The sequence below is a fragment of the Acinonyx jubatus genome, chromosome D3, assembly GCF_027475565.1.
Source record: "Acinonyx jubatus isolate Ajub_Pintada_27869175 chromosome D3, VMU_Ajub_asm_v1.0, whole genome shotgun sequence".
Classification (NCBI taxonomy): Eukaryota; Metazoa; Chordata; class Mammalia; order Carnivora; family Felidae; genus Acinonyx; species Acinonyx jubatus.
In genome coordinates, this window is record NC_069392.1 from 43,930,683 (window position 1) to 43,952,750 (window position 22,068).

Genomic DNA, 22,068 nt, shown 5'->3' on the forward strand with positions numbered 1-22,068 from the left:
GGCAAAGTACCTTACAACCAAACCCTGTTCCACCCAACAGATGAAGGAACCCAGGGCCTGCATTTCCTGACTGCCAACCTAACAACAGAAAGCAGACCAAGTAAGCTGATTCCTCCTCCAGATGGAACAGGAGTCCCACAGTAACACTAAGTGAGCCTAACAGCTCAAACAAGTGAATATCAAATGGGAGCCCTGCTAACAATAAGCAGTCAAGCCTCTGGCTCCTTCCACACCATACCTCAGATTCCCTTCTCCTACAAAAAAGCACTGGGCAGCTGAGCAGCCAGCTAGGACCTCCCACCACAACAAGTGCCCAGCAGGAAGTCTCCTTATCCCATAGACCAGAGATTCCTTTCCCCCACCTTGAGACACCCAGCAACTCAGCCTTTGGAAGCACCCTCTGCCCCTTTAGGCAGTAAGTACTAGCAGGTACCTGTGGGAGCTCTGGAAATTAAATTGTCATTGGAAAATAGTTCACAAAATAGGCCAGGACCTTCATGCTAAACCTAAATAGGGTGGCTGCCCCAAATAAAAAATTTAAGTAGGATCCAGAATCGCCTAAGATAATAGCCAAAATGTCCAGGATGAAATAAAATCCTCAGTCACACCAAGAGCCAGGGAAACCACAAACTGAATATAAAGACAACTGATGTTACTTAGGCTTCAGAGATTAGATTGAGGACCTCTTTAGTGGGGGTGGCATTATTTTGCCTGCCATGGTTCTAATTCATGTGTAGGCAAAGAAATGAAATATGAGTTAAAAAATCACAGAAATATTATAGAAAGTCTAGCAGTAGATTAAAACAGACATCGGGGGGCAAAAAAACAGACATAAAGGATTTTGAACCAGTGGGGAAATGATTACTTATTCAACACTTATTATTATTATTATTATTGTAATCAACTGGATTACAATTAGAAACTAATTAAATTGGATACCAACCTCACATACTGCAATAAAATTAATTCCAAATGGATCAAAGATTTAAATGTAAGAAAAAAAACCATAAAAGAGTAATATAAACTATGGAGAAAGTTTTTATATTTCTAAGTGAGGAAACCATAATATGCAACCACATAAAAATTTTAAAATCTGCATAGTAACACCATACCATAAACAAAATCAAAACACAAACCATCAGCTATGTTTTTTTTATTGCAACTCATTTCATTGCATAAGGTTAATTTTGTTAACATATAAAGAGCACCCAAAAATCAATTTTAAAAAACTACCCATCCCAAAATTGGCAAAAGTAATATATAGTCCACAGAAAAGAAATTCAATAAAATCTCTCTTAAAAACATAAAAGCAGAAAAAATGAAAACTACCCTAAGATACCATTTTTTACCTAGTAGTAATAGTGATAAATCTGATGACACACTTTATTAACCAGGGTATAAGTCTGTAGCACTGGAGTAGATGTTAACTGATAAAACCTACATAGAGAGAAATTTGCAGCATCTGCTAAAACTAAAAATGCACATACATTTTGATAAAACAATTTTGTTTCTACAAATTTTGTTGCAAAATATATATGGGTAAAACAGAATACGTACAGAAATATGCATTCAACATTTTTAGGTATAGCAAAATGTTGGATATAAAATGTTCACTAATAGGTCTCCGGTTAATTATAGTAATTCAAATATTGAGAGGTTCTGAAATACTCTTCAGTCATGAAAAAAAAAAAACAAGTAACTTCTATGTACTGTTTTGGATGAATCAACAGGATAAATTTTAACTTAAAAGATGTTGAACAGCAGGGCACCTGAGTGGCTCAGTTGGTTGAGCATCTGACTTCAGCTCAGGTCATGATCTAGCAATGCATGAGTTGGAGCCTCCCCCCCAGGTCAGGCTCTGTGCTGACAGCTCAGAGCCTGGAGCCTGCTTCAGATTCTGTGTCTCCCTCTCTCTCTGCCACTCCCCAACTTGTGCTCTGTCTCTCTGTCTCTCTCATCTCTCTCTCTCTCTCAAAAATAAATAGAAATTTTTTTTTAAATGTAGAATAGCATATAGGGTCTGCTGATAATTGTGTTCATTAATAGATCAGTTTACAAGGCCAAGTAGGAATAATTTTTAAATTGCATGATTCTCTCTTTTTTCCTTGAATCATCAAAAGTTGATTACAAATATATCTGATACAAAATGTTATTGTTATAAATCATCTTTTAGGCATGATAATAGAATATCAAGTGTAAGCCAGCAGAATTTGTGTGGGTAGCTCGCCCTTTTCTTTCCACCTTTCCCCAGCAAATATTCTGGGAAATTAGGCACTTTCTTTTCCCTGGATTAAGTATGCTTCACTGTGACATCATTCCCTCTTCCTTCACCCAATTATCCCAACTTGACCATAACTCAAACTACATTCTTTTCCCATTGGAATTTAAAGTTTCAAGAAAATGATATTTCAACCACACAAAAAGAGTCTTCAATTTAACGGTTAACTTTTGGGGTGCCTGGGTGGCTCAGTTAGTTAAGCGTCCGACTTAGACTCAGGTCATGATCTCATGGTTCATGAGTTTGAGCCCCATGTCAGTCTCTGTGCTGACAGCTCAGAGCCAGAGCCTGCTTCAGATTCTGTGTCTCCCTCTCTCTCTGCCCCTCCCCTGCTCACACTCTGTCTCTCTCACACACAAAAATAAATAAAGATTAATGAAAAAAATTTTAAAGGTTGATTTTCATAAATCCCTGTTACTGCACAAATCACTTGATAATGGTTATATATTGTTATCCTACCTGCCTTAGTTTTCAGAAATGCTATATCGTAGGGATACCTGGAAAGAGAGACTTCCTGCAGTTTATGGGCACATTTGTTTTCATAACCTATCTTCCAGAATGACTGTTGACTCCTTGGTATCTATTCTTTTACTTTGCTTATTAAATATCTTGCATTAGAATGTGCAAAGTAATATAGGTACATTCTGCCTTTCACCCTTGATCTGGTTCACTCTCAAATCTTTGTCTACCAGGAAATGTGATTGTTAAAATGGAAGTCCTGGAACACAGATAAGGAATGACACTCTTCCTGCAGATGTAGACTTTATATCAGAGCAACCTATACATTTTGTAATTTGGCTTTATTTTCCATAACATTCACAGCGGACACCAGGCTTTGAGACTGTTGAGTAAGTGACCCCTATTATCTATCACTGGGAGTAGAAGTCCAAACACTGCTACACCTTGGTATCAGTGTTGTCAAGGAAAACTCCGTGCAAGCAAGCACTGGATGGAACACAAAGCATAGAGAAGACACAAAGCAAGATCAGCTTCAGTAATGGGTGTTGGTCCCCTAGGGTAAGACAGTCCCTCCAAGCAGCCAATGCAGGCAATTAACCTGCACACACTCCTCTTGTGCCTCAGAATAAGAGACCCCAGACCCTCCGTGCAGGAGACAGGGATAGTATAGTAGTGGTGCCATTTGACAGACCCTTAAACAGAATTAAGGACTATACATTGAGCCTGAAATAAAGAAAGATCCCCCACAGAAAGCATCAAGCCCAGCACAGGTGTGGTGGTATGAGGCTGCTTTTTCCAAGAGTGACCCTATGCCTGGTGATGACTTTCTCCTTCTCTGGAAATGGCCTCATACACAAACCATGTCTGTTTATAAGATTCTGCTCTTTTAGCCACAGGTGTGGGCTGATGGCTGACCTAATCTGGACTAATCAGCCCTTACTCCCAAATTTTTGTCCCAGAAGAAAGGGACGTGAGAGGTACTCTCTATCTCTCTGGGGTGGGAAACACAGAATGTGAAACCCAGGAGCTGTTGACTGCCATGGATTCTGCTATGTGGAGAAAACTTATATGCATAGGCAAGAATTAAGGCAACAAGGTGGAGCCAAGCAGAAATGAGACATACAAGAGAGTCCTGGTGGCCTTGAAGTCTTAATTCCATTGGACCTTGGGCTTCACTGCCTCTTTGTCTTCCCCATCATCATGTGAAGAATTCCAAAAAATTTCCTCTGAACTATAGATTTTGCCTAAGCTAATAGGTGGGGTTGGGTTTCTCTGGTTCCAACCAAATCGGCTCTGACTAATGCACATTGCCTACATGAATATATTCACCTGCCCCAACCTAACTTGAGTTCTGGATATGAATACGTGGCTTTACCACTTACAAGCTGTGTAATCTCGGGTAGTTATTTAACTTCTTTTGAGTCAATTTACTCATATGTGTTATAAAGGTTATAATAGAATCCACCTCAAAGGACTCATACAAGTTTCCAGTGAATAAATAAATGAAAATTGCTTATAACCACGCCTGAAACATACTAAGTATTCAAAAATCAACTATTATCATTACCATATATCACTATACTTATATATGTCATATACAAAATATAATCTAGTGATATGTTTAGAACAATAATGAAAACAAACTCTTTTGTCTGTTCATCATATGCCAGACATAGTGCTAATTTAATCATCCCATTTAACACACAAAATCTATGAGATAGGAAGTATTATTCACTCCACATTACTGACAAGAAATTACATAATCTGCCCAAAGTCAGACAGCTAGATATTGGCAAGATTAGTAATTGTGGAGACATGCTTTTTTAGTTCAAAACTTACACTTTTTTTTCACTTTTTCTGGAGTGTGTATATGAGGATGTATAATATATGTAAAGAAAAATGTACAAAACCTAGATGTTCTGCTAAATGGGTTTTCATAAAGCGCACGTTGTGTGCCACCAGCCAGGCAAAGAAACAGAACATTGTCAGCATGCCAAATGGCCCCATGAAGGCTTCTCTCAAACTCTCTCTTACCCTCTTCTCCAAAGGCAGGCTGTTCTTATAGTGGCTCGTATTGTGTCAAGGTAGGTAAGCTGGAACTATATTTCCCAGAGTTTAAGGTTTGGGTTTGGTCATAATAGAAATTTGCTGAAGATTTGGAAGGTAGGAATAAAGTAGCAGTCATTCCACTCTGAAAGTCACTGGAGAGCACCAGGCACTGTTCAACACTGACACTGATGTGCTCACTCCCCTCATTGGGGAGCAACCAGGCCTATGGGCCCTTCAGGCCCACCAACCTTCCCTTCAGCTTCTCCCAGTGCTAGGCCAAGTGTATGCTTCATGGCTGAGAGAAAAACATAGGTATGTTTGCCCTCATGAGCCCCAGGTTGTCCTTTATGGTTTCAGTATGTCTATACATAGTCCAGGCTGTCCTTATTCTCATGGGGCTTTCCCTCTCAGCTGCAGCTCCTAGACTCCCAGCCTCCTAGGCCCACTCCCAAAGGCAGGGGAAATATCCTTCCACTGACTCGTCAAATCCCGACAACTGCATAAAATCTGGTCCCTATATTAAATCCCTTAGTCCATAGCACTCTTAGTTTTGGTCCCTTGTGGATCCTAACTGGGATAACTCTCCTTATATCTCTAGCACTATAGTTCACTTGGCCTGTTTTGAACTTTATATAAGTGAAATCACACAATATGGATTCTTTTGTATCTGGCTTTTTAAATTTTTTTAAAAAGTTTATTTTATTATTGAGAGACAGAGAGAGACAGAGCATGAGCTGGGCAGAGAGAGGAGGAGACACAGAATCCAAAGGAGGCTCCAGGCTCCGAGCTGTCAGCACAGAGCCCGACGCGGGGCTCGAACCCACAAACCAGAAGATCATGACCCGAACCCACAAACCACGAGATCATGACCCGAGCCGAAGTCGGACGCCCAAAAGACTGAGCTACCCAGGCGCCCCAGTATCTGGCTTTTTAAAGTTCAATGGTATGTCTGTGGGATTGATCCGTGTTGTAGCATGTCACTGTAGCATGTTCCTTTTCAATGCCATTTCATGTGTTATATGAATGTATCACAGATAATTTATCCATCTTAGTGCTAATTGTTGGTTGGGATGTTTCTACTTTGGGTTTGCTGCGAATAATGCTACTATGGCAAAATTTTCAGTCGAGTCTATATAACTAGAAGTGAAATTACTGGGCCATAGGGTATTCATTTTTTAACTGTAATAGAAAATATTAAACTATTTCCTAAAGTGTTTGCACCAATCTACACTCCTGCCTTAAACCTTTTATTTCTGTTTTAATTTCTCAGTTTGTACAATTATACATATCCTCGTCTTCCCTTTTGTCATACCCTTCCCCCCACCAGCATTTCCTTTTTTAACGTTCTCTAGTTTTATCCAAGACAAGACTTAGCCTTGGGTACTTCTTGCTGAAGTTTTAATGTCTTTCAATAAAATCAGACATTAAAAAAAATACATTACCAATACTGTATGCATTGCAAATATCCTACTCAGTGGCTTGCTTTTATACTCTTTCAGCAGAGTCTCAGATGAACAGAACTTCCTCATTTTGAAGTCATTCAATTAATCAATCTTTCCCTCTGGTTAGGACTTTTTAAATTCTGTTTAATAATCTTTCTCTACCCCTGAAAACATTAAGAGATTGTCCTATATTGGCTCCTGGAAGCTTTGTTGTTTTGCCTTTTACATACAGATTTATAAGTTTCAAATTAATTTGCACTTGATTTCATTTCATTTTCATTCTCAGTATGAGACAGGGGTTCAATTTCATTTATTCCAAATGGTTATCAAATTGATCTAGCACCATTCATTGAAGAGAACATCTTTCTCAAAAATAAAGTCATAAATGAGTATCTGTTCCTGGTTCCCTGTTCCATTTATTTATCTCCCTTGGCACCGTTACCACATTGTATATATTATTCTAGCTATATATATAGTGTGTCTTGATATCTAGTACAGCAAGTTCTCCTACTTTGTTCATCTTCTTCAAGAGCAACTTGGCTATCCTTGGTCTTTTGTTTTTCCTACTAAATTTGAAAAACAGTTTATCAATTTTCACTAATAAAAATCTGTAAGGATTTTTGACTGAGATTGAATCTATAGACGAACTAGGGAAAAAAACTTACATCTTTAAAATAGTGAGTCTTTTTATACATTCTTTAAGCTATCTCAATTATTGTCTATAATTTTCTGTGTGGATCTCTTAGACATCAGTTCACCAGTAGGCAAAAGTCTGAGGAGAATTGGAATATTTTCCTATTCTCAAAGTGTCCCTCCCAAGATATTTACCAATTATAAGAGGAAAAACAGGAATTGTATAGTGCAGAAACTTGGCAGACACTCCCATAACCAAGTGATCAAGGTTAACACCAACAGCAATAAAAAATATCAACAGCCTGATATAATGTAGCAAAAAGGACGATATTACATTTGTGATTTTCTTGCCAAAAATGCATAATCTCAGGGCACTAGGGTGGCTCATTTGGTTAAGCGACCGACTTCAGCTCAGGTCATGATCTCGCAGTCCATGAGTTTGAGCCCTGTGTCAGGCTCTGTGCTAAGGGCTTGGAGCCTGGAGCCTGCTTCAGATTCTGTGTCTCCCCCTCCTCCCTCCCTCTCTCTCTCTCTCAAAAATAAACATTAAAAAAATTTAATGCATAATCTCAATCTAGTCATGAGGAAATATCAGACACACTAAATTAAAAGACATTCTACAAAATAACTGACTACAACTCATCAAAAGTGTCAAGCTCCTAAGGAAAGACTGAAGAACTGCCACAGATTGGATGACACTAAGGAGACACAGCAATTAAATGCAATATGGGATCCTAGGTGATCCTGGAATTGAAAAAAGAACATTAGGGGTAAATCTGGTGAAATTTGAATGAGGACTATAGCTTAGTTAACAGTATTGTCCAATGTTAATTTACTTGTTTTAATCATTGTACTATGGTTATGCAAGTTTAGGAAAGGATGAATCAAAAGTATATGCGAACTTTCTGTACTATTTTTGTAACTATTATGTAAGCCTAAAATCATTTCAAAACTTAAAGAGAAAATAAAGCTATATGATCCATGAAATAAACAGAGTCTTCTTTATTCTTTTTATATTTTCTGAAAAATTTGTGTAAGATTAATATTATTCTTTAATATTTGGTAGAATTTTATCAACAAAGCCATCTAGATTAAAGTTTTCTTTGTGGGATAGCTTTAAGTTATGAACTGAATTTAATTTATAATCATAGGACAACTAAGATTATCTAATTTCTCTCAGGACTATTTTTAATTTATCTAGGAACTTACCCATTTATCCATTTCACTTAATTTTCAAATTTGTTCACAAAGATTTGTAATATCTTCTTATTTTTTTATTGGCTATAGGATCTGTAATGATGTCATATTTTTCATTTCTGATATTGGCTATTTTTCCTTCTCTCTTCTTTCTTATCATTCATGCCATTGTTTTGCTAACTTTATTAGTTTCAAATAGAGAAATTTTAACTTTTTAGGAACTTTTTATTTTATGTTTGTTTTCTCTTTTACTTGTTTTCTTATGTTATTTCATTCTTTCTACCCTTTTGATTTTATTCTTTTACTAACTTCTAGAAATAGATGCTTATCCATTGGTTTCAGCCCTTCTTATTTTCTAATGTATTCATTAAAGGCTATAATTTCACTCTAAGTGAATCCTGCCTGCAATTTTCCATATCTGATGTCATGTTTTCATTACATGTTTTAAAAGTGCTTTACTGCCTCACAAACTTATTGTGTTCACTTGTGTAGCATATTCTTCACCTTTCCCTTTTCTGAAAATATTTTCTTAATTACTGGAATATATAATGTAAAAGAATTCTACTAGGCATATTAAGGACACAAAAAGATTTCTGCCTTCAAGAATTTCACTGAAGAGGTGAGATGTATAAACATGAACATAAAATCATGAGTACACATAAAGTATGGTAAATGACACATGAATGGTACAGACAATAAAAAGAAAAACTGAATGCAGTGTTTGGAGAGAATTTCATGAGGAATGTGGATTTTAGCTGAATTTGTACTTATGGGAAAGATTTAGGTAGAGGAGAAAGGATATGAGGGACTGGGATAAGCAAAGACTTAGTGGGTAGATAGTTCAAAGGGATAACTGGGAAAACAGTGTAAGCCACTTTGATTTACTGAAGAATTTGTGTGATGAAATAAAAGAATTAAAGGTGAAAAAACTTGGTTCATCTTACATATCATTTTGAATATTGGGCTAATGAATTTGATATTATTATCTTATAGAGAATAGAGAACCATTTAAAAATTTTTACATTGGCATTTGAAGTAAAGAATATTGTAGGAATATATATCAGTAGCCTTGAGCTGGGTAAATTGAAGGAAAAAGAAACTAAAAACAGGAAACCAGGAATGTGTATGAAAGTCTTTATTGGGGTGATAACAGTGGGAATTAAAAGGTCTATATGAGAACTTATATGTTATTGATATGTTATTGTTATTGGGGATATGTTATTGACTCCCACTGAGACTTTGGCTCTAGTGAATAAGGACAGAAGTATTTATTTCTCTTATCACAAAGAAACTATACATTTTATTTCAGGCTGAGAAGGGAATTAGAAGTAACAATATAGGTAGCCTATAGCGTTTGTTTAAATGTTTTTTCTCATTTTTTCTTTTTTTGAAGAAAGTACTTCCTGGTATTTTGGATGTTATTTCGGCTGTTTCAGCACGTGTGTGAGGAATGGTTACAAATTTCACTTTGTCAATTACATTGGCCAAAAGATAGTGTATTGCATTTCAACCTGATGCCTTCCACATTTGTATAGATCCCAAACCCCATAGTTTAGCAGTGAGGCAAAAATATGCCACATCTGCATGATCCTAAAGGTCATTCCCTTGAAATGTATCATACTAAATGGAATTTTATTTCTTGCCAAAAACTTTGTGGGCGTCTGTCACAACATTTATCTTTCTTCCATCAACAGCAGCAACAGAAGCAGCATCATAATATTTTATGTTCAACCTTGGATGACATCAGAGACTCTCCAGTATGTTTCTATGGGTTTTCACCATATTCCTGGAACTCGAGGCCCACTGTTCCCACATTCCCCATCTCCTCATAATTACGGATCAAGATTTACTTTCTTTTGTAAACTTTGCCCAGTTAACCCTGCCCACTAGCAAAATCACTGACTTACCTTTCTCCACAATAAAAGTTTATATATGCAAATGTCTACTTCCCTTGCATTGGTTTTTGTCTTTTCTAATAGGTTACAAACTCTTTATGAGCTGTGAATGTTCAAAAAAATGTCTTGCAACTGACCAACCACTATTCACTGATGATTTGTTAATTTCATAGGACTGCATATGAATTTCTGTTATTCTTCATAACTTTATCCTTTCTCCCAGACCCACAGTTTCATAGACTCATGTTATCAGATCACCTCCTGGCATTGTGAAAACACTGGAAAACACTGACAATGCTGAGAAAATGAGAAGACATTTGTCTTCTCCATTGTTATGCTATAGTCCTCAAAGCTGCCTGAAAAAAACCACAATGTTTTTACTGTCAATCATGAAAGTGCTGGTGTTTATGCTGAGAGAACTTGTTTTGGGAAGGAACACACCTTCCCCACTCCTGGTTTCTCTGAAGGATTTTTCCTAAGCACTTATAGCTTCCTGGCCCACCCCTTACTTTTCACCATGGAGATAGAGTGAGTTACCTGACTTGATAAGTCTGGGAGAGGAATTGGATGTTTACAACTCAGCATCTTCTTATCATCCTCTTCCTCTTGGGAGCCAGCCAGGCTCCTCCTTGCCAGGAGTTCTACAGGGTAAGACCTGTAGAGGGCAGCCTTCAGAGGAGCAGTGTTGCCTGAGGCTGGTAGGTCTGCCTCTTTCCAGTGTTATTAGTATTAAGCTATCCATGTCCACTTCTGATACACACTTAAACGTCTAACAGCAGGACTCTTAATTTCCATCTGAATTACTCTTTTTTTAAAAAATATTTATCTATTTTTCTGAGAGACAGGGACAGAGCATAAGTGGGGGAGGGGCAGAGAAAGAGGGAGACACAGAATCCGAAGCAGGTTCCAGGCTCTGAGCTGTCAGCACAGAGTCCAACGCGGGGCTCGAATTCACAAACCACGAGGTCATGACCTGAGCTGCAGTTGAACACTTAACCAACTGAGCCACCGAAGCACCCCTGACTTACTCTTTGTTTTATGCCATAAAATCAGTCGTGAAAGGAGTGTGTTTATTGGGTCCCCCTCTAACACTAACAGTATTACCAGACATTTGGCTGGCATTGACAGAAGTTAGTAAAATCCCAAGGCAATAATGACCTCTATGAACGTGAGCATGGCAGACATTCCCTGAAAGCCTGTGTGAGAGTTAGCACTCACAATGGCCACTGCGGTCCCCTACACTTCTGTCTGGGATAAACTACCAAGTTTCTCTCATCCCACTGTCTTGTGACCTAAAGCCACAAACTAATCTCAAGGAACACATGGCATCCTACAGTGATCAACCAATATCCTTTCTTTATCAGGACAGAGCCATTTCCCATCCTGCCTGATTCTATAAGCCATTATTGAATGACAGTTCTGCACATATTGTGATCCTATCATGATTCTTATCTCCTACTTTGCAAAAGCACTAAGGATAGTCTAATATATGCCCATTACGTTGAATTTTTTGTAGCCTCCTTTTAAGTAGCCCATAGCAAGTGGGATTATTGTAGTGGAGTGGAGTGCTTTTTAAACTTCAAAGGAAAGAAGTCCTCTATTCCAGTCTATAAGTGCATACTTTAGAATTGTTCTAGGTATTGGCAATGTCCTACCAATCTAAAGATCAGGAATCTAAAGATCGTTTTCTAATAAAACAGCTCAATTTCAAATGAGAGTGTGGCCAAAATCAATCTCAGAATTCATCTCTGTAGCTTCAGTGCTCTACTTCTAAATGACACAGAGAACCTCAAAGACAAGTGGTAAAAATAGACACAAGTGAAACCTCCTTTCACTGGTTCTTTCCTCCTACCTCCCACCCATACTCACCTAGTTTCCAAGCCTTTCTCTCTTCTATGCTCAGATATGGCTGATGTATATGGAAATAGAATCTCCCAACTTTCCCTCTCTGAGACCAACTGGCCTTATTATACAATCTTAGCTCTTGTTCCAAGAAAACTAAGATCAATCTCAAAAAGCGGTCTTCTGAACTTGGCAGACACTTGTGTGGGAAAGTCTTTAAACAAAAACAAATTTGTTGACTTACTGGGACAAGAAACTCAGAGAACAGATAAAATGTTCCATGAGCCAACTCTGCCCTCAGCTTCAGCATTCACACTTTTCTCAGCCAACAGTCCTTGTTCCACTATAGCTGAAGCCAACTCATCAGCTTGTCATTAGGTCAAATGCCATTACCAAAGGGCCAAAAGAACACCAATGCATTCATGGAGAGAATCCCTAACTTCACAAATCTTGGGCTTTGGTGCATGATGAAGAAAACATCTGATCAACAAAAGAAGGGAAGAAAGGTATTAACAGCAATTACATTGAAATGACTTTTATACCTCCAGTCCATGTCAACCAATTAATTTCTTCTGGCTACACCCTTATCTTCTCCAAGGGTACATAGAGAGGGGTCCTTCTGTCTTTGTTACAGTGGGTGACAACATGACAAAACTGACTTCCGCTTCAAAACAGAAATATAAATAAAGATTAGGGTTCCCCAAGGAAGGAAGTTGCTTTTCCTTTCCCAAGCAACAGGCAAAGGAGGCAAGGAGATGAGGGTTCTGGGGAATATCAAAATAGGGGCAGCTCCTTAGACAAGCAAAAACAATATTGTTAAGGGATAGTCTTGAGCCAGGAACAGAGATACTGTTAAGAAAACTGGTCTTATGAAGGACCAAGGCAGCCAGAAAGCAAAGTGAATCCTTTTATATTCAGTGAAAAACACTAAAGGCTCATGCCAACCCAGTGGATTGATATATTATTCAAAAGGTAACCTAGCCCTCTAGGATTTGTGCCTGTGCCCAACTTTTTCTTCCTCTGTGGTTCCTCAGAGAACAGGTGCTTAAAACTTGCACATGTGAGCAGAACAAAAGATGCAAGAATGTCAAATAACTCCCAAGCACAGTGTTGCATATTTTTAGAGCTGTATGTTTTATTGGTTGTTTTTCTCAAGAGTTAATAAGAGTAGAACTAACAGAACTGCCAGAGATGCTCAGCCTTGCTTGCTTACTACAATACCCTCTGAGCAAGGCAATCCTTGTCTTCCTCAGAAGTCCCAGTCTTTATTGAGAAAAATCAATCATAAGAATGAATATCAAGGAGCGCCTGTATGACTCAATTGGTTAAGCATCCAACTCTTGATTTTGGCTCAGGTCATGATCTCATGGTTTGTGAGATCAAGCCCCGTATCAGGATCTGTGCTGACAGCACAGGGCCTCTTTGGGATTCTCTCTCCCTCTCTCTCTGTCCATCACTCCCCCCTTCTCTCTTTCTCTCTCTCTCTCAGAATAAATAAACTTAAAAAATTAATATCAAGTCCAGTAACACTGCACTCAAGCAGAGACCTTTATTTCCAGGGGCTCAAAGTGCTTCCCAAACATCAATCCTGTGGTCTACAATTTTGATCAATATGTAGCTAATAGGTTAAATTTATCTTCTAAATACCAACATCTACATTGAAATCAAGAATGGATCCAACCAACACTGACATGGAAGTCAGTGTCCTACCAATGTAACCCAGGGCCATCATATCAGTGCTACTAAAAATGTTATTAACTAATTAGGTGAACACCATTAATGCAAGTTGTGATGTAATGTTATTGATAGTGTTGCTGTCCTATTGATTCATGCCATTACTCTGAGCCTGGACCCAGAGCTATTATCCACTCGCACCCCCAAGCATAAGCAGGACCCACAAGGCTGATAGTATTTTCCCACGTTCTCAGATAATAATAATACTCTTTGTTTTCTGTGAATAAACTAGTCTTTTCAAAGGGAAACTCATATATTATAACTAATTCCCTGATTTCTTTTCACAAAATACAGAAGCAAATGCATTTGGTAGAGCTTGCAGCCTAGAACTCACATTTTCCTTGCAATGGCATGCTGTAGCTCATTGACCATGATAAATTGTTAATTGTGAAATAATTTCTACAGTATTTTATAGAATTTAAAGAAAACAATTATATTCTTTCAGAAACTTACCACAAATTAAGCAAGGCCAAATTTACCAAAATTCCTCAATTGTAATCTCCACAAAATCTCGATGCCGGAAAGAACCTTGAAAGTTCATCCATTTTCAAGCCTTCAGAAAAGACAAGACCAAAAGAACTGGGGAAAAAAGAAAAAACAGAAAACCCTGGATTACAGTCCTATCTCAGTCACTAATCCATTTGACCTGAAACACATCACATCATCTCCCTCAACTTCAATGTTGTTACACATACGATGATAGCTTTGGACCAGATTATGTGTAAAGTGCTCTCCAAAGTGAACACTGGTGATTCTATGAAATCAGACTGCTTTTAAAGTTGACTAGAGAGAAAAAATCTACATCCTGCCTTAGAGATATAAGCCAGAACTTTATAACTTTCAAACAAGAGGAATACTAATTGTCATATCTGACATCTGGGGAAATTTTAACCTATAAAAAATCCAAGCTTCTACAGGATCATTAAAAAGTAAAAAAACTTTTCCTACTTGAGACAACCTAAGAGAATGACAGAATGAGAAGACAGAAAATGTGTCACTATTTGCTGCTCTTATTGAATGCCATCTGTTACATGACTACAGACCAGGTGAATAGTGTACCTGCCAAGGAAACAGTTCAAATCTCTCTCTTGAGGTTCACTCCCTTTTACATGAGTTTCATCACAAAATTATATACAATAGAATAAACATTAATTACTCATGTACTCATGTACTAAGTTTTATAAACTTACCAGAAGAACATGTCATAACTTTTCTGCTTCTAGATTTAATACTTTATAATAGAACTAAAATACTCAGAGTCAAAATAAATCTAAAAATGATTATAGGCAATTAAAAATATGCCCAGGGGTGCCTGGGTGGCTCCTTCAGTTGAGTGTCCAATTCAGCTCAGGCATGATCTCATGGTTCATGGATTCAAGCCCCACATCATGTTCGCAGGTGTCACAGTAGAGCCTGCTTTGGATCCTGTCCTTCTCTCTCTCTACCCCTCCCCCACTTGCACTCTCTTTCAAAAATAAACAAACATTTCAAAATACATATATATTTAAAGGATTTGGTCAGTAAAACAGCATAAGGGGCACCTGGGTGGCTCAGTTGGTTAAGCGTCTGACTTCGACTCAGATCAAGATTTCACAGTTTGTGAGTTCAAGCCCCACATGGGGCTCTGTGCTGACAGCTCAGAGCCTAGATCCCGCTTCCTATTCCATCTCTCCCTCTCTCTCTCTGCCCCTCCCCTGCTTGCAGTCTACCTCACTTTCTCTCAAAAATAAATATTTAAAAAAATTTTTTTAATAAATAAATAAATAAGTAAAGCAGCATAAAATATAAAAGCAGCAGCTGAACATAAGTTGAGCAGTTGAACATTAAGTATTTTGGTTTTGGGCTTTAACTATTTGGACAACCAATTTTTGTACTAGATATTTCCAAAATGTAAATCAGTTAGTCAGATAGATAATATATGGTGAATGTACTTACATTCTCTAAGAGTGAAAGCATTCATGGATAGGGAAAAATCCCTTCCCTTTCCAAAAGGATAATTTATGTATTTTTTTAATTGACGATAATGGGTGAAATTTAGGAGTTAAAACATAAATTTGGAAAACTTCCAGTTTAAAATGGTAAATAGCACCTAATTAAACCTCTCCCAGTTTCTCAACTTTGAAGACAAGCCTAGTTGAAGGAAAATATCCTATGGAAGTACACAATCACTCAAAGATAAATATATAAAGCTATTCACTAGAGATTTTTTATTTCAAAATAGTTAGAAATTACCTAAATGTTTACTAAAAAAACACAAATGTTTAAATAAGTTGTCTAACACCAATGAATGGATTGATTTGTGGCATTTATAAATATTGAAATATGTATATTTACATGAAAAAATGTTCACTGTGTAACAAATATGTATTTGCCAAAACATTTATATTGATCATCTTTGGAAGACAAAATAATAGCATATGTTCCCTGCACTTTTTATTTATTCATTTATTTTTAACAGCTTTATGAGATATAATATCCATGCCATAATATCTACCAGTGTGCAGTCCAATGGTGTTCAATATCTTTACAGAGTTAAGCAAACATCACCAGTCTAATTATAGAACATTTTGTCACCTCAAAAAGAAACCCCATACCCAATAGCAGCCATTCCCCATTCCAATCCTTCACCCCCTCAACCACCCCCTCTCCCCCCTGCCTCACCAACTGACCTAGGCAACAACAAGTATACTTTCTATCTCTGGATTTGTCTATTCTGGACATGTCATATAAATGGAATCATACAATGTGTGGTTTTTGTGTATCATGCTTTTTTTCACTTAGAACCATTTTGCAAAGTTTATCCAAATTGCAGTGGGTGTCAGTATGTCATTCCTTTTTATGTCTGAATAATCTTCTATTGTATGACAGATCACATTTTGTTTATCCATTTGTCAATTAATGGATATTGTGTTGTTTCCACTTTTGAGTCATTATGAAAATGCTGTTATGAACATTTGGGTACATTTTTGTATGTATTTCATTTCTCTAGGGTAGCTACTTAGGGGTGGAATTGTTGGATCATAGGTTAACACTGCTTAACATTTTGAGGAACCTTTAAATTGTTTTCCACAGCAGCTATCATGGAAACTTTACATTCCCATTAGCAACGCATAAGGATTCCAATTCCTCTACATTCTTGTCAAAACTTGTTATTGTCTGTCTTTTTATATACAGGTGGGGGGGATGGGTGAAATAGGTGAAGGGGATTAAGAGCACATTTATTTGATGACCACTGAGTAATATGGGGAATTACTGAATCACCATATTGTATACTTGAAAATAATATTACACTGTATTTTAACTACACTGGAATTAAAATTAAAAAATGTTTAAATAGTCTGTCTTTTCTATGATATCCATGCAACTGGATACGAATGGTATCTCCTCACAGTTTTATTTCCATTTCTCTGATAACAAATTATGTTGAGCATTTCTTCATGTGTTTATTGGCCATTTGTAGATCTTAGATAAATGTCTTTCCAAATCTTTTGCCCATTTTTTAATTAGTTTGTCTTTTTATTGATAATTTGTAAGAGTTCTTTATATATTTTGGATACAAGTCTCTTATTAGATATACAAGTTGCAGATCTTTTCTCCCATTCAGTGGATTCTTTTCATTTTCTTGATGGTGTTCTCTGCAGCACAAATATTTTTAATTCTAATGAAGTACACCTTAGCTTTCTTATTCTTTTGTCACTTGTGCTTTTGGTGTCATAGCTAAGAAACCATTTGCCTAATTCTAAGGCAGATGACTTACACATATGCTTTCCTCTAAAAGTTTTATACTTTCACTTCAGATACTTAGGTATTTAATTCATTTCAACTTAACTGGTATTTTATGATGTAGGGTGAGGGGGTCCAACTTCCTTCTTTCACAGATGGATGTCTACTTGTTTAAGTACCATTTGTTGAAAAGACTATTCTTTCCCCATTGAATGGCTTTGCCATCCTTGTTGAAAACCAACTGACTGCAAATTTAAAGCTTTATTTCTAGACTCTCAATTCTAATTCCATTGATCTATCTTTATGCTGGTACTATAGTGGGGCACCTTGGTGTCTCAGTCAGTTAAGTCTCTGCCCTTCCCCTGCTCACACTCTGTCTGTGTGTATCTCTCTCTCTCTCAAAAATAAATAAGCATTAAAAAAAATTTATGCTTGTACTATATTGTCTTGATTACTTTAGCTTTGTAGTAAGTTTTGAAATTGGAAATAGTGAGTCCTTCTACTTTCTTATTCATTTTGACGATTGTTTTGGTTATTCAAGTTCCCTTGATAACTTACGATCAGCTTGTCAATTTCTGCACACATACACACACACACAGACACACACACACAAAAAGCATCTCAAGTTTAATAAGAATTGCGTTGAATTTGTAGATAAATTGGTGAGATTTGCCATTTGGGTAATATTAACTCTTCTACTCCATGAACATGGAATACCTTTCCAATTATTTAGATCTTCCTTAATTCCTTGCAACAACTTCTTGTAGTTTTCAGAGTAAATTTTGCACTTCATAGTTAAATTTATTCCTAAATGTTTAATTACTTTTGATACTACTATATACAGAATTATCTTATAATTTCCATTTTGAATTATTCATTGCTAGGACATAGAAATATATTTTATTTTTGTATATTGATCTTGTATCCTGCTGAACTCCTGTTTTGGATCTAATAGGTTTGGGGGAATTATTCATAATATTTTATATACTAGATTATGTCATCTGAGAGTAGAAATAGTTTTAATTCTTCCTTCCCAATATGGATGACTTTTATTTCTCCTTCTTGCCTAATTGCCCTGGCTAGAACCTCCATTACAATGTTGAATAGAATGGTGAAAGCAGACATTTTTGTCTTGTTCCTGTTGTTAGGGCTCTTGCTTTTTAATCCAACCTGACAATCTCTACCTTCTAATTGAGATGTTTACATTTAATGTGGATTTTATATGGCTAGGTTTAAACATATATTTTTAATATACATAAACATATTTTATAAATGCATATTATATACATATATAAGCACATATTTTACAAGTATGCATTTATATATAAACATATTTTTGTATGGTTGGGTATAAACATGGGATAATCACAGGTTGTACTTGCTGTATGCTTTCTTACTTATTTCTTTTCTTGACATACAAAAAGCTGTACATAACTGAGGTGCACCACTGGATGAGTTTGGAGATAGGTATTCACCCATGATTGCTTTGGATAGTATGGATATTTTAACAATTTTAATTTTTCCAACCCATGAACATGAGATGTTTTTCTATTTATTTGTGTCTGCCTTAATTTTTTTCATCAGTGTTTTCTGATTGTTAGTGTACAAGTCTTTCACCTCTTTGGTTAAGTTTATTTCTAAGTATTCTTTTTGATGCTAATATAAATGGAATTTTTTTCTTAATATCCTTTTAGGACAACTTGTCATTAGTGTATGGAAACACAACTGATATTTGTATACTGATTTTGTGTCCTGAAACTTTGCTAAATTCATTTATTAGTTCTAATAGTTTTTTGGTAGAGTCTTCAGGATTTTCTACATATAAGATCATGTCCTTGACAAAAAGATCATTTTACTTCTTCCTTCCTGATTTGGATGCCTATTTAGTTATTTTTCTTTTCTAATCACTCTAGCTAGCATTTCCTGTACTATGCTGAATGTAAGAGTGAGAGTAGGCAACATTGCTTTTTTCTACATCTTGGAGTAAAAGCTTTCAGCTTTTCACCATTGAGTATAGTATTAGCTACCAGCTTTTCATATGTGGACTTTATTGTGTTGAATTAAGTTCCTTCGATATTTAATTTGTTGAGAGGTTTATTTTTTAATCCATAAAAAAGTGTTGAATTTTTTAAAATGCTTTTTCTGCATCTATTGAGATGATCATGATTTTATCTTTCATTCTGTTAATGATGTGGTGTATCACATTGATTGATTTATGTATGTTGAACCATCCTTGCATCCCTAGGATAAATCCCATTTAGTCACTTTTAATGTGCTGTTAAAGTTGGTTTGCTAACATTTTGTTGAAGGCTGTTGCATCTATGTTCATCAGGGATATTGGCCTGTAATATTCTTTCCTTGTGGCATTTTTGTCTGTCTTTTATATCAGACTAAGGGTGGCCTTATAAAAATAATTTGGAAGTGTTCCCTCTTTTTCTATCTTTTGTAAGAGTTTAAGAAGATTGGTATTAATTTTTCTTTAAATGTTTGGGAAATTCACCTGTGAAACCAACTAGTCCTGGATTTTTCTCTTTTGGAAAAATTTTTTATTACCGATTAAATCTTCTTATTTGTTATTGATCTGTTACATTTTCTATTTCCTCTTAATTCAGTTTTGGTAGGTTGTATGTTTCTAGAAATTTAACTATTTCTTCTAGATTATCCAATTTGTTGGCATATAATTGTTCATAGTAGTCCCTTATATCTTTTTTGTTTCTGTGACATTAGCTATAATGTCTCCTCTTCCATTTCTGATTTTATGTATTTGAGTCTCCTCTCTCTCAGTCCACCTAAGGGTTTGTTGATTTTGTTTATCTTTTGTAAAAATGAACACTTAGTTTCATTGATTTTTTCTATTCTCTATTTTATTTATTTTTCCCATAATCTTTATTATCTCCTTCTTTTTGCTAACTTTTAGCTTCATTCATTCATTTTTTAGTTCCTTAAGGAATAATGTTAGATTGTTCATTTGAGATCTTTCTTCTTTTATAATGTAGGCATTTATCACTATAAACATTCTTATTAGTACTGTTTTTGCTGCATCCTATAAGCATTTTTACCTTGTGTTTTTGTTTTCATTTGTCTCATGATATTTTCTAATTTCTAATTTCCTTTTTGATTTCTTCTTCAGTCCAATGGTTGTTCAAGAGTGTATGATTTCTATTTATACCATCTGGTCTTTGTTCCTCTTTTCCTCTTTTTCTGCTTTCCTTTGAATTGAGTATTCTGTTTCCCATTTTACATCCTTTTCACCTAATTAGCCAAATATTAAGCAAATAGTATCAAAATATCTTTGTGATTATTTTAGGGCTTATAAAATACATATTTTAATCATTTCAGTCTGCCTTTAAGTGATATTGAACCACTTTACATACAGTGCAAAAACTGTATAATCCTCTACTTCCATTACTTCCTTCCCTGTGTTTGTTATTCATTTTAATTCTACATGTTATGATCCCACACTACATTGTTATTTTTGCTTTATACAATTACTTATCTTTTCAAAAGGTTTAAATAACAAAAAGCTATTTTTATTTACTTAAATATTTACCATTCCTGGCACTCTTCATTGTTTTGTTTAGATCAGAGTTTTTCCATGTGGTACCATTTTTCTTCTGCCTAAAGGATTTCCCTTAATATTTCCTATTACACAAGCCTGATGATAATGAAGTCTTTCACTTTTATATTATTTTTAAAGATATTTTGAAGAATTGTAAATGGACAACTTTTTTCTCTCAGTTCACTAAAGATATTGCTCCATTGTCATCCAGCTTTCATTGTTTAGAATGAGAAATCTGCTCTTACATTTATTTTTCTTCTTCTGTAGACAGTGTCTCTTGTTTTTCTAACAACACTTAAGATTTAAGTCACTGGTTATAAGCAATTTGATTATGATGTGCATTGAAGTAGTTTTCTTCATGTTTTTCTTGCTTATGTTCATTCAGTTTCCTAGTTCTGAGGTTTGTAATTTTCACCAAATTTGGAAACTTTTCAGCAATCATTTTTTCAAATTTTTTTCTATCAACCTCCTTCCCCTTCAGGGACTTCAACTACATATATATCAAGTTGTCCTATTGTTCACTAATGCTTTGCTCGTTCTTTTCAGTTTTTTCTCTCTGTGTTTCATTTTGGATAGTTGTTATTGGGATATCTTCAATATCACTAATATTTTATTCTGTAATTTATAATATGCATTAATCCCATACAGTGTATATTTTATCCTAGATATTGTAATTTTCATATCTACAAGTTCAGTTTTGGTCTTTTTTGTTTTCCTTGTCTCTACTTAACTTGTTCAATCTTATTGAACACAGAATATAGTTATAATAACTATTTTAATTGTCTTTCTTTATCTTCTAATTTGTTTCCTTTGGGACAGTTTTAATTGATTTTTCTTCTCATTATTATGGATCATATTTTTCCTTCTTTGCATGACTACTTGTTTTCATTGACTTCTACACATGATTAATTTTTACCTTGTTGGGTATTGAGTATTATTGTATTTCTATAAACATTATGGGCTTCATTCTGGGATCTAGTTAAGTTACTGGAAATGGATTAATCTTTTTAGATTGTGCTTTTAAGCTTCACTAAATAAGACCAGAGAAGCATTTAATCTAGGGCTAATTTTGCTCTATAACTAAAGCAAAATCCTCCTTTGTACTCTACCTGATGTCTTATGAATTATGAGATTTTCCACTTTGGCTGATGGACAATTACTATTCCTATGCCTTTTTTGAGCTCTGAAGATTGTTCACTGTAATCCTTTTGGGTGTTTTTTCCCCTGGCCTTGAATAATTTCCTCACAGACATGCAC